Source organism: Metopolophium dirhodum, chromosome 9, assembly GCF_019925205.1.
Source record: "Metopolophium dirhodum isolate CAU chromosome 9, ASM1992520v1, whole genome shotgun sequence".
NCBI classification, from domain to species: Eukaryota; Metazoa; Arthropoda; class Insecta; order Hemiptera; family Aphididae; genus Metopolophium; species Metopolophium dirhodum.
The window spans coordinates 10,920,982-10,931,991 of record NC_083568.1 but is presented as its reverse complement, the minus strand read 5'-3'; positions in this window follow the sequence as shown (position 1 = coordinate 10,931,991).

Below are 11,010 nucleotides of genomic sequence, written 5' to 3'. Positions count from 1 at the left end.
ATTATAATTACTATTTATAAATTCAGGATGAACATAATAAATAAACATAATACTAATAATAATTATAAAAATGGAGTTTTTCCTATTTATTATTTATACATTTAATAATAAATACCTCTACCTTCAATTAATGGCCCCCAAACTTTTCACTCTGTAGCAATAAAAAAATGCCTCAGCCACCTACTCAAAAAAAAAATTAAACCAAGTAGATTTGTTACGATTCGCGTTATTGTTGTCAGGCTCGCGTTAAGTCATTTTGGGGCCCTATAAAATAGGCACTTTCTCCACATTATGGAGAATATAATATTCTGAAAATGTCTTGTTCCCTAAGCACAGTGCCTATGTGCTAATACGGTCATGGTTGTTGTTATATAGCACTATAGCAGTATATCGATAACATTTAGTTTTATTTCTAAATACAAATATGGCTTATAACATTATATAAATAAAAATTCTCATCAGATTCATCTAATTAATTATAATTTTTTCCAAATTCCCTCTGAAGACGTCTACACACATGACTCAAGTGTCTCTGTCTAACTTATGTAGGTATAACATGGCAAATTTTACGTTCAGAAATTAGAATACTCCATTTTACCAAGTTGTTTTAAATATTTGAGTGATTTGATTTATAATCAAATTTAAAGATAAAAATATTCTAATAATATTATCCCGAGACCCGAGTACCATTTTTATATTTCAAGTTTAAAACTTTTAAAATTGTAAATTTTGCAATATTAATAAGAACCACAACTATTTAGCTTCACGTTTGAAATTATAAAAAAACCTACGGAGAAGAGGAAAAGATCAACACACTATAATATTTAAAATACCAGTAAAATGGATTATTCTGGACATAAAATTTGCTGTTATTCGTAAGTAAAACGAAAGCAGAGATAATACCATTATACTATGTATAATCAATGATAATACTCATCAGGGTTGAAACATACTTTTAAAAATTCGTTTGTATTTTATAATAAGCAATTTAAAATCATATGCTTATATGCAATGACCTAGGTAGTTTAAAGTTTAAATCTTAAGTCCCCCTATCCTCAGGACTTGTACTTATATATTATGTAACCTTTATTGCACGAAATGTTCATATTATAATATATAATATACCTACATATTATTATATATTTATTATTTTTCTAGAACAGTGGTCAGTGAAACAATATATGAATATCATACCAATGAAACACGCGCATTTACGGACATGCTTTTTATTCTATAGGGGCGCATATATTATGATCAGTGGCGCCTAACACGTACTTCAGGTGTTTCAATTGAACTTCCTTAAAATTGGGTGGTGGGTTAAATACTTGAGTTTACTTCAGTCTTTCTGCTACAATTCTATTAAACACAAGAATGTCATAAAATTAATTATATATACCTGCCAAATTAGTTGAGCCCGTTTCTCAGCCGTGTGAAGGGGTGGGTGGGTCAATCGAACTATTTGAACTGCCAGTTATAATTTCGTCCAGCGCCACTGCATAGGATTACTGGGCACTGGCCTACAACAGCTGTGTACTTACGGGATACGAGTGAATCTATATGGAGTAAAATGACAAACCCGAGACCATAACTCGTACTAAATAGGTATTATAATATAATACATCGAGTAATTGTTATTAAATTAAGTATCTAAATGCTAAAGAGTGCCTAATGCCATAGGTAAATTACTCAAAACGCATGCAGTATTTTATGAATTATAATATTTTATTACCCGCAGTCCGCACTATACGCGTAGAGACGTAGAGTAGTCCAAAAGTATAAAAACCGAAAAACAATAAGTACCTACAAATACGAATATATAGTTTATAATATTACCTATAATTACACGTATAATGTCATGTATAACATGCGTGTAGTGGTCAGAATAACGAGACTATATAGGTACCGAACAATGACCGTAAGGAAAATCATAGTTTTAGAGTTATAGAATATTTAAATGTGGGAAACAATATAGTCTATAATAGTTATTGTCCGTATGGGTGTATACCTATCCGTTATTATAATTTATACTTAATACATTATACATATACCATATATGTAATACCATTGATTATAGATATTATGTACAATATACTATAATATTATCATTATGTGTAATCAATGGTAATACACTAATACGTGAATCGTATATGGTATCTTATGGTATTTACTATTATGGTGTATATAGGTAACTGTATAAGTAGATACCTTGTCGATCAATACGTAGGTATTATAATATGGTGTCTGATACACGATTCGCGTGTACAAAAATACCATGCAGTGCATGACGTGTACCTTCCTATAGGCAGGGTAATAAAATATATTTTGTAATCTCAAAGAAAAAAAATGTTGAACCCATTTTTATATTATGACAGTGCTTTTATGTTTTCACATTTTTGTTAAATAATTTGAATTTTACATTTTGTAGTCATTGTAGGTACCTACCTAAACTAATGTATTTAAGGGTCCCAGTGCCAGTTTTTCAAATTTTCCACAATTCTATAAAATTTGAAAATTAAATTTTATGTTTTAGTTGCCACCTAAATTATAAGACTTTTCCACTAATCTACTACCCGATACCTATTTAGGGGGGCCGGGTCGATATGGTGTATTATATCGAAAAAAAATGACTACGGGAATAACTCACAAGCTTTGTAGAATTGTCGGATTTTTATGACTATTTTTTATCTGAAAGAAGAAGACTTCCTACAGCCCGCATCGATCTCTGATTTTGTATTTTATTTCAAATAACTGTATTAAAAAATTTGTAAAAAAAATGCTTTTTATCTTGTATTTTTTTAGACATATTATAAAGCTTGAGAATAAAATATGAAAAAACAGAGATCGATGCGGGCTGTAGAATATTTCCGTCTAGCAATTAAAAAAAAAATTATGAAATTTAGTTGATTCGACAACGCGGTACCGTTATTCCCGCAGAGTGTATTTTTGAGGACAAAATGGCAACGGCACCGGGCGCCTTAACAGTAGCGTATCTAGATTTTTTCATGAGGGGGGGGGGGGTAGAATAAAGATTTTAATAAACATATTATTCGGTATACACATATATTCATATTGTTATATACATGTTGTATTGAGTACAACATTTGGTATCTAGAGGGGAAATAACCCCCCATAGATACGCCACTGGTACTTAATACACAATACATATCATTATACTTATACATTTATACTTGATATGGTTATAGGTATTTATAATCGTTATTCGTTATTAAAGTTTAGATAAGATGAGAAATAAAGCGCCACGCACCATATATACCTATACAGCCTTACAGCCGTGGCGAGTGGTGTTATAATCTTTTTACGTGTTCGTCGTGCTTCTCAACCAAACTTTTAAAGTGTGATAAGATATAAACTTATAATTAATAATTAACCATAATCGGCATTTCACTGAAAATATATCCTATCATATGAACTTATTTTTAAAAATATTTTTAATTTAAATTCACAAGGTTAGGTAAGGTAACCTACATAAAAAATAGTTACCCATTCAGTTAGAAATCAATAAACCTTTATTATTTAGTTAACTATATATTATTATATGATGATAAATGTAGAAGCTTCGTAGCCCGTACATGATAAGGACAATAATTTATGTATGCACAACCACACGAGTCGACCGCTCGAGACTCTAAGTAGTCAGACGTCAGTTGCAATTTATTATTATCGCGTCTGTACTAGTGAAGTTGCGCCGGATGTTTGTAAGTTAATATTAAATAAACGTTAATTAATATTTTTGTCATAAAGCGTTGATTATTTGTTTGCCTTTATAAGTTAAATATATTAATACAAATTTATTTGGTTTTAACTTGTCATTCGTTAATATGCTCTGATTGCGCATATAGGTACGAGGTACCCATTATATATATATTACCTATATAATTTGTCTTCGATATATATGATGCAATTGTAATACACATACATAATATATCAATATGCCATGCATTCATGCATACAATTCCTACCATAACCATATGCATAATAGTATAAAATTATACAAACAGTTGCAGACATGCTGCAATGTATAAGAACTTTTTGTATATTATATTAATAGTTAATATAAATTATAATCATGTCAAAATTAAATAATTGATAACTATGTATAATAATAATTTTATACTATACTCTTATAAGTCGTTAAGGTAATTAATATATACTTATTATTTATCAAACTTCATTGTTACGAACATAATAAAATATAGCACCTACCTATACCTAATACATAGGTAATACTAACTAATATTGTGTTTTATATATAGATATCTACATCGAAATATTCCATATAATATTACGACATATGAATAATAAATCATATACGTCATTATACTTAAGTTTTTAGCTAGGTACCTATCTGTATATATACATTATGTTAGGTGACGAGCCGATTGCTTACCACGCGTTCTGATATCTGTCTTTTTCTGAATGGGGGTGGGGGGTATATATGTGGAGAACTCTTATGGTAAAAAAAATATCGTATTGTATATTATAACCTATATGTATACGGTATATGAGAATATATACACTAAAAACAAATTATCGTTTTGAAGACATTTTAATAGTGGGGGGGTTGAACCCGGAACCTTCCCCACCACTAATGAACACTAGTGTTATAAATGCATATACATATATACTCACGCGTTAGGTGTGTGTGCATAACTATTTATATGTATATATGCTTACGTGTATATGTAATTATATCCACATCATTGGTTTATTTATTATTGGAATGATGAAATATATGAAAAAGACGTCGTTTCATAAATAAATGTATATTAAATTTAATATAGACGAATATATTATTTTATAACTGGTTGTGAGACTGGCCGGTTCGTTATGGAGGGAGTTACGTGTTTTTTGTATTGGAATATCTGCACGGCATTATGTATATACCTATATATACCTATAATATATATTGTTTATTATGTATAGGTACCTATGACTGTGGCTGAAGCAGAATATCGCAAATCATTCTCATTATTATTATTACTATTATTATTATTTTTATTTTATCGAGATTGGAATTTCAAACAATTTACGGGCTCCTTGATTGAATAATCGTGTACCGATAGGTAGCAGGTAAATTCAAATAATATAACGTGCTACTCTTATATGTAATACCTGTACAAGAATACAATATAAAATATTATTATAACCATTAGTATTATATAGGTATTACTAGGTAACCTAGTCAACATAGCACGAGCAATGATTTATAAATTATAATATTATTACTGTAGTCTGCGTAGAGTAAAAATCATTTAGGTACGCTTTCGATTGGATTATAATATATGTATAATATAATATACGATAGTATAATGTGTACGTATACGTGTATAATATTATACACAGTGTGATTCTTATAAATGCCTACACTACTGTCTACTAATTATTTTACAAGTCCATTTTTGTTTTTATTTTGTTTTAAGCATTGTCAAGATCAATTTGTTTTACTTTATAGGTAGGTAGCGTTTTTTAAAATTTTTTTGACAACCAGACAACCTATAATATATTTTTTATGTCATATAATCAAAAGTAAAATTCTTTTCTGGAAACGTTGATGTACCATGTACCTATATAATTATACAAAAATCGAATATAATAATATTACCTAAATAAATTGTTATAAGTTATAACTTAGTAGTTTACTAGGTACTATAGTACCTACTACCTAATATTTATAGGTACGGGTACCTACCTAATTAAAATAGCAGACGCAATGTAACGCAAGTTGCACTATTAGTTTATCGTTCATCTAAATGTTGAAAACTTAAATATTCAATATTTTTAAACATTAAGCGTTTTGAGAAAAGTAGTATTCAGCTGTTTCTGATTATATATAATCTATAAATACAAATATATAGGTTATTGACTTGTCATTAAAATATAATTAAAAACCACTGATAAACAATTAATTTTTTATTAACGTAGTGCGTTATAAAATATACACCTCGACTAAACTATAAACATAAAAACAATTTTTATAAAAATAAAAAACGCACTTGAATAATAAAGGTTGCCATTTAAATGTTTCACTCTGTATAATATTATTTAATAAATTGTTATAGACCATAGTGTTATATCACGTAGAAGGGGTTACTCGTTGACGTTGCTGGAAAGAGTCACTGAGTGGTGAGTACCAAATACATTAAGATTACAATATTATATATATATATATAATTTAAATATGTAAAAAATTAATAGGCACGCTAATACCTATATGGCTATATATTATGCATTATTATTATTTATTACGTAGTTTTACGTATAGGTATATTTTAACTCTAATTACGGCGCCGGACGAGATTATATAATATAATGTTTATTTTATTTTGTATAAACTATAAACTATAAGTATAATAATATATAAATAATCATTATAATATTAAAATATGGATTATTATATGTTATAAATACACGCGTGGACATCATAGGTAGACTACCAGATTGACTCCCGAATAATATGCGCAGAACTGTTCACCAAAAATACTTCAATTCTATACTACAGGTGATACACCAAGTATGCTCACCCCCGATTTATCCTTTACTAATTAAGTAATTAAAATATATTATTATAAAAACCATATTTTCAAATTATTGATATTTTTTGTATTACAGGTAATCGGTATCTACTTTAAGGGAGTGTTCCGCAGTTATACAAACTTCTGTTTATAAAATGCCAACCCCCAACCTTTTATTAAAATGTTTATAATATAAAGTATAAGGATAGTACCTAGTCCTAAAAATTGTTTTATAAAAATATGAAATAGATCTAATATTGAATCTAGTATTTATTATACTTGGACCATTTTTACAAATTATTAATGTTGTTAGATTAATATTAATTACCTACCAACATTTTTAAATCAATATAGCCCACATAGCTAACAACAGTGGCGTGATCAAGAGGGAGGTTAGGAGTTATATCTCCCCATTGTCTTTTTTTTCCGACCTACAGAAAACAACTTCTTAGTTATTACAGCTGTTTTGGAGTCACTTTTTATGAATTATTAATTTTATTCGTTATGTAAAAATACTTGAAAATGTAATACAAGGCTCCTAAATATTGTTACAATGACATTTGAAAAATATTAAAAAATAAAAATCCATAGTCAAAATTCTTTTTATAAGCATTTAAAGTTCAAATCTTGACAAAATACGTAAAAATCACGAACATTTTAAAATTATTTGGTACTTATCGGCAGTGTTTGGAGTGTTTGGACTTATCTAGATAATTATTTGTTCGTCTTTTATCTTATCTAGATAAAAAGTTACAAGGTATCTAAACGTTCATCTTATATAATTTTTTTACTAATCTAAGTAAATTCAACTAGATACATTTTTTATTGATAAAAACCGTGAAATTGTACAAACGCATTTTTAAATATTTATACAGATTCTTAAACAAAGTTTATGGTTTATAAATATTGTAATTATTTTTATTTATATTATTATTATTATAATGTTCCTAGTGTCCAACTAAAATATACCTAAATTTAAAACCATTTAAAAAATAATTGTATCTTTTTTTATCTAGATAGATATGAGTTAAGTTATCTTTTATGTCCATCTAAATACATTTGAATTGCATTATCTTTATCTGTATCTAGATAAAAAAAAATACTTATATAATCCGAACACTGCAGTTATCGCAACTACCGTAAAAATTATAAAAAAACTATTATAAAAACTAGGAATAATTAATAATTATATAAATTGTATAAAATAACTATTGTAAAAACTAGAAATAATTAATAGTTCACTCTAGGAGGAAAATGCTCAGACATGCAATTTAAAATTCCTATAAATGGATTTTCATGCTTTTGATGCCACATGAATTCAACCAAATATAACTATCTAAATGTTGACGAACAGTGCCTCTATGTTTTTTGTAGCGCCATTTAGAGGATCCCCTAACCTTTCGATATTCTGTGTGTGAGCACCAGTTTGAGGATCGACAAAATTATAAGTGTGGTTAACGGTTAAATGCTGAAACCTACTTGTTTCTCATTTAGCGGTTTTCTTATTTTGTTGTAAATTTTAATACAAAAACGAATAACTGTAGATACATGAAAATTTCACTGAATGTTTATATTTTCATTTTCTATACACCATAAAATTTTGAAAATAGTTTAACTCTTTTTGAGCTGTTTACGGACATTGTCAGTTTTCAATTTTTTTTGTTTTTTTTTCTATAAATATCAGTAAAATTTTATTTGTTGGGTAAAAAAGCGTGAAATATAAGGCTCCTGATATATTGTTACAATAGCAGTTGAAAAATATTAAAAATATATAAACACAATTTTTTTTTTATAAGCATTTAAAGTTCAAATTTTGACAAAATTTATCAAATTTATAATTTAATAATTATTTTGTAGTTAAAAATTTATAAAATGTTCAACTTTTATAGCTAAGGATTGAAAATTGAAAACAAGGCTCCACGTAAATAGGTTATTTATAAATTACTTTATTCACCTTAATAACATTAATATCATGACTGACCGTTTTCGCTCAGAATCGTTTTTCTTATACAATGATATTATATCATTGAATTCAAATTTAACACCATCCATTACAGTGACCCACTTGTAACCTACTGTACAGCAGAGTGACATCCACTTACCCACCTTTTTTTCTTTAAATATCTATAAAACTGTATTTGTTGTTAATATAAATTACTTCATTCACAATAATATCATCAAATATACTTAGTACCTACTTAGTGGTTAGTAATATCATGGGCTGAGTGCTGACTGACCGTCTTCGCTCAGAACCGTTTTTCTTATATAATGATATTATATCATTTAATTTAAATTTAACACAATCCATTACATCGACCCACCTGTAAAGTTGTAACCTACTGTACAAACAAAGTGACACTCACTTGCCCACCTTTGTTTATATATATTTTATATGTTCTATTATTTGTGTTATTATTTGTATATTGTCATATACCTACATTTATCATATTACTGATATACAACAATAGGGGAATCAACTCGTACATATATTATGTATACCTAGCTCTTAGTCCGGGAATCAATTCAACAACAACGAGTTACATAAAGTTAAATAAGTAACTCAAACACAACTCGTTTCCGGTAAATAATTTACAGTCGAAAAGGGATGGTTCTATAATCTGAAATACAAAAGTTTGTGTTTGCAAAAAAAATCAAGAATTTAAAAATATGGTATTTTAGTAGGTATATAAGTATTATTTGGGAATTACAAAATTCAGATTTTGAATAAGTGCATTATTGTTGAAAAAGGTGTATATCACTCGTCTTGGCGAATCACTGTGTGGTAGCTGGTATGTATAATATGTTTATTGCGTTTATGTCTAATATTTTGTTTTTGGGATTCTTAAGCCCTGCTTTATGTGGCGTATAATACCATATATATGTAGTATATTGCCATCGCCCATGTGTAATATATAACGACGGTTATATGTACAGCTATTATTCTATGATTATTTTGGGGGATTCATGGGGTACCTATACCGTATACGGAGTAAAATAATAATGCTCACCCCTGTATATTATTACGTAAACGTGCAGCTCCCAGCTCAAACACCTGGTCGCCACCACCGGCTGATCACCCCACCGCACGTTAAGGGCAAGAAATTTAAATAAAGAAAGAAACGATTCCATTTCATTTTCATACTATAGGTATACCAGTGGTTTTCAAACTTTTATTAATCATGGAACACCGTGCTCTTCAAAAAATTGTCATGGCACACTGACCTTTTTTATTTTTTGCACTAAAAAAAGTAGATGAACAAAATTTTTTGAATTATAACTATATACATTTAATTAGAAATGTGTGCTTAATGATATTTTTATCAATTATATATTTATCATTTTGTTCTTGGTCGAATAGTAAACATTTTGACATTTTTCATAAGACCCCGGCACCCAGTTTAAAAACCACTTTTATATACATCTACGGTCCTCACTCCTCAGTAAACCGTTTTTGGTTTTTATTGTTTTTTACCGGGCCCGATTTACTAGTAACATTTTGACGAGTTGAAGCCTAAAGGGAGCTCTTGAACAGCAACACGACCTACAATCTAGGCGCATACCGATTTTTATTGCACGTGTGTCACATGAGTAGTATCACGCAGAACAAGTTTATCGGGCCTTGCTGATTGCTCCAACAGGAATTAGGAAATGGATAGTTGTAACTTGAAGTTTGAAACCTAATCAAGCAGCAGGACATTTACCATTTTTGCTGTTGACTTAACGATGCCTATTGCATTTATGGTGTTGGTATACTGTATGCTATTGTCTATTATAAGGAAAGAAAAAATTGTATAATCGTTTTGATTTATATACAGGACCACTATAATACTTCTAAAACAAATAAATAAAAAGAATGTGTACTAGTACCTACTTAAATTTAGGATTTTTGTGATCAAGGGTTAAATGTTTTTGATTTGTAATTTGCATAATCCCATCCTGCTGTTTTTATAAATGTTTAGTCATATAGCTATATGGTTATAGCCATAAGTATCAAGGACTTTTATAGAAGATTGTCTTAGATTGTATTTGTTAATTTGTTATAACTACCTAATTATTAAAAAATAGCAAAAACAATTATGCAATGAAGTTATATGTGGCATGTGCACTACTAGGTCTATGTTCATTATTTTAAAATATTTTTGTGAAGAATTAGGTGTGCAGTAGAAAAATATCTTAACTTTAGGCCCTGCTATTTACAATCGAAACACCGGACGTTGGCGGTCTTCGACGTAGGTATTAGTGAAATATTATGTTTAGTACTTTAGTACTAGTAGTAGTCAGACGTAGTGGCAATGTGGCAGTAATCGACGGTAGGACCAGTGGCGGCAGCGGAAGGTAATCACAAAAAACGGTGTTGCGCCAATGCAAGCAGCTGCTTGGCACTGATCTATGTTGCGCGACGTCGTCAATGCCCTATGGAGCAATCGGCGGCCGTCGCACAGTCATAGACATCGTACGTCCGTGACGTCACTACTAC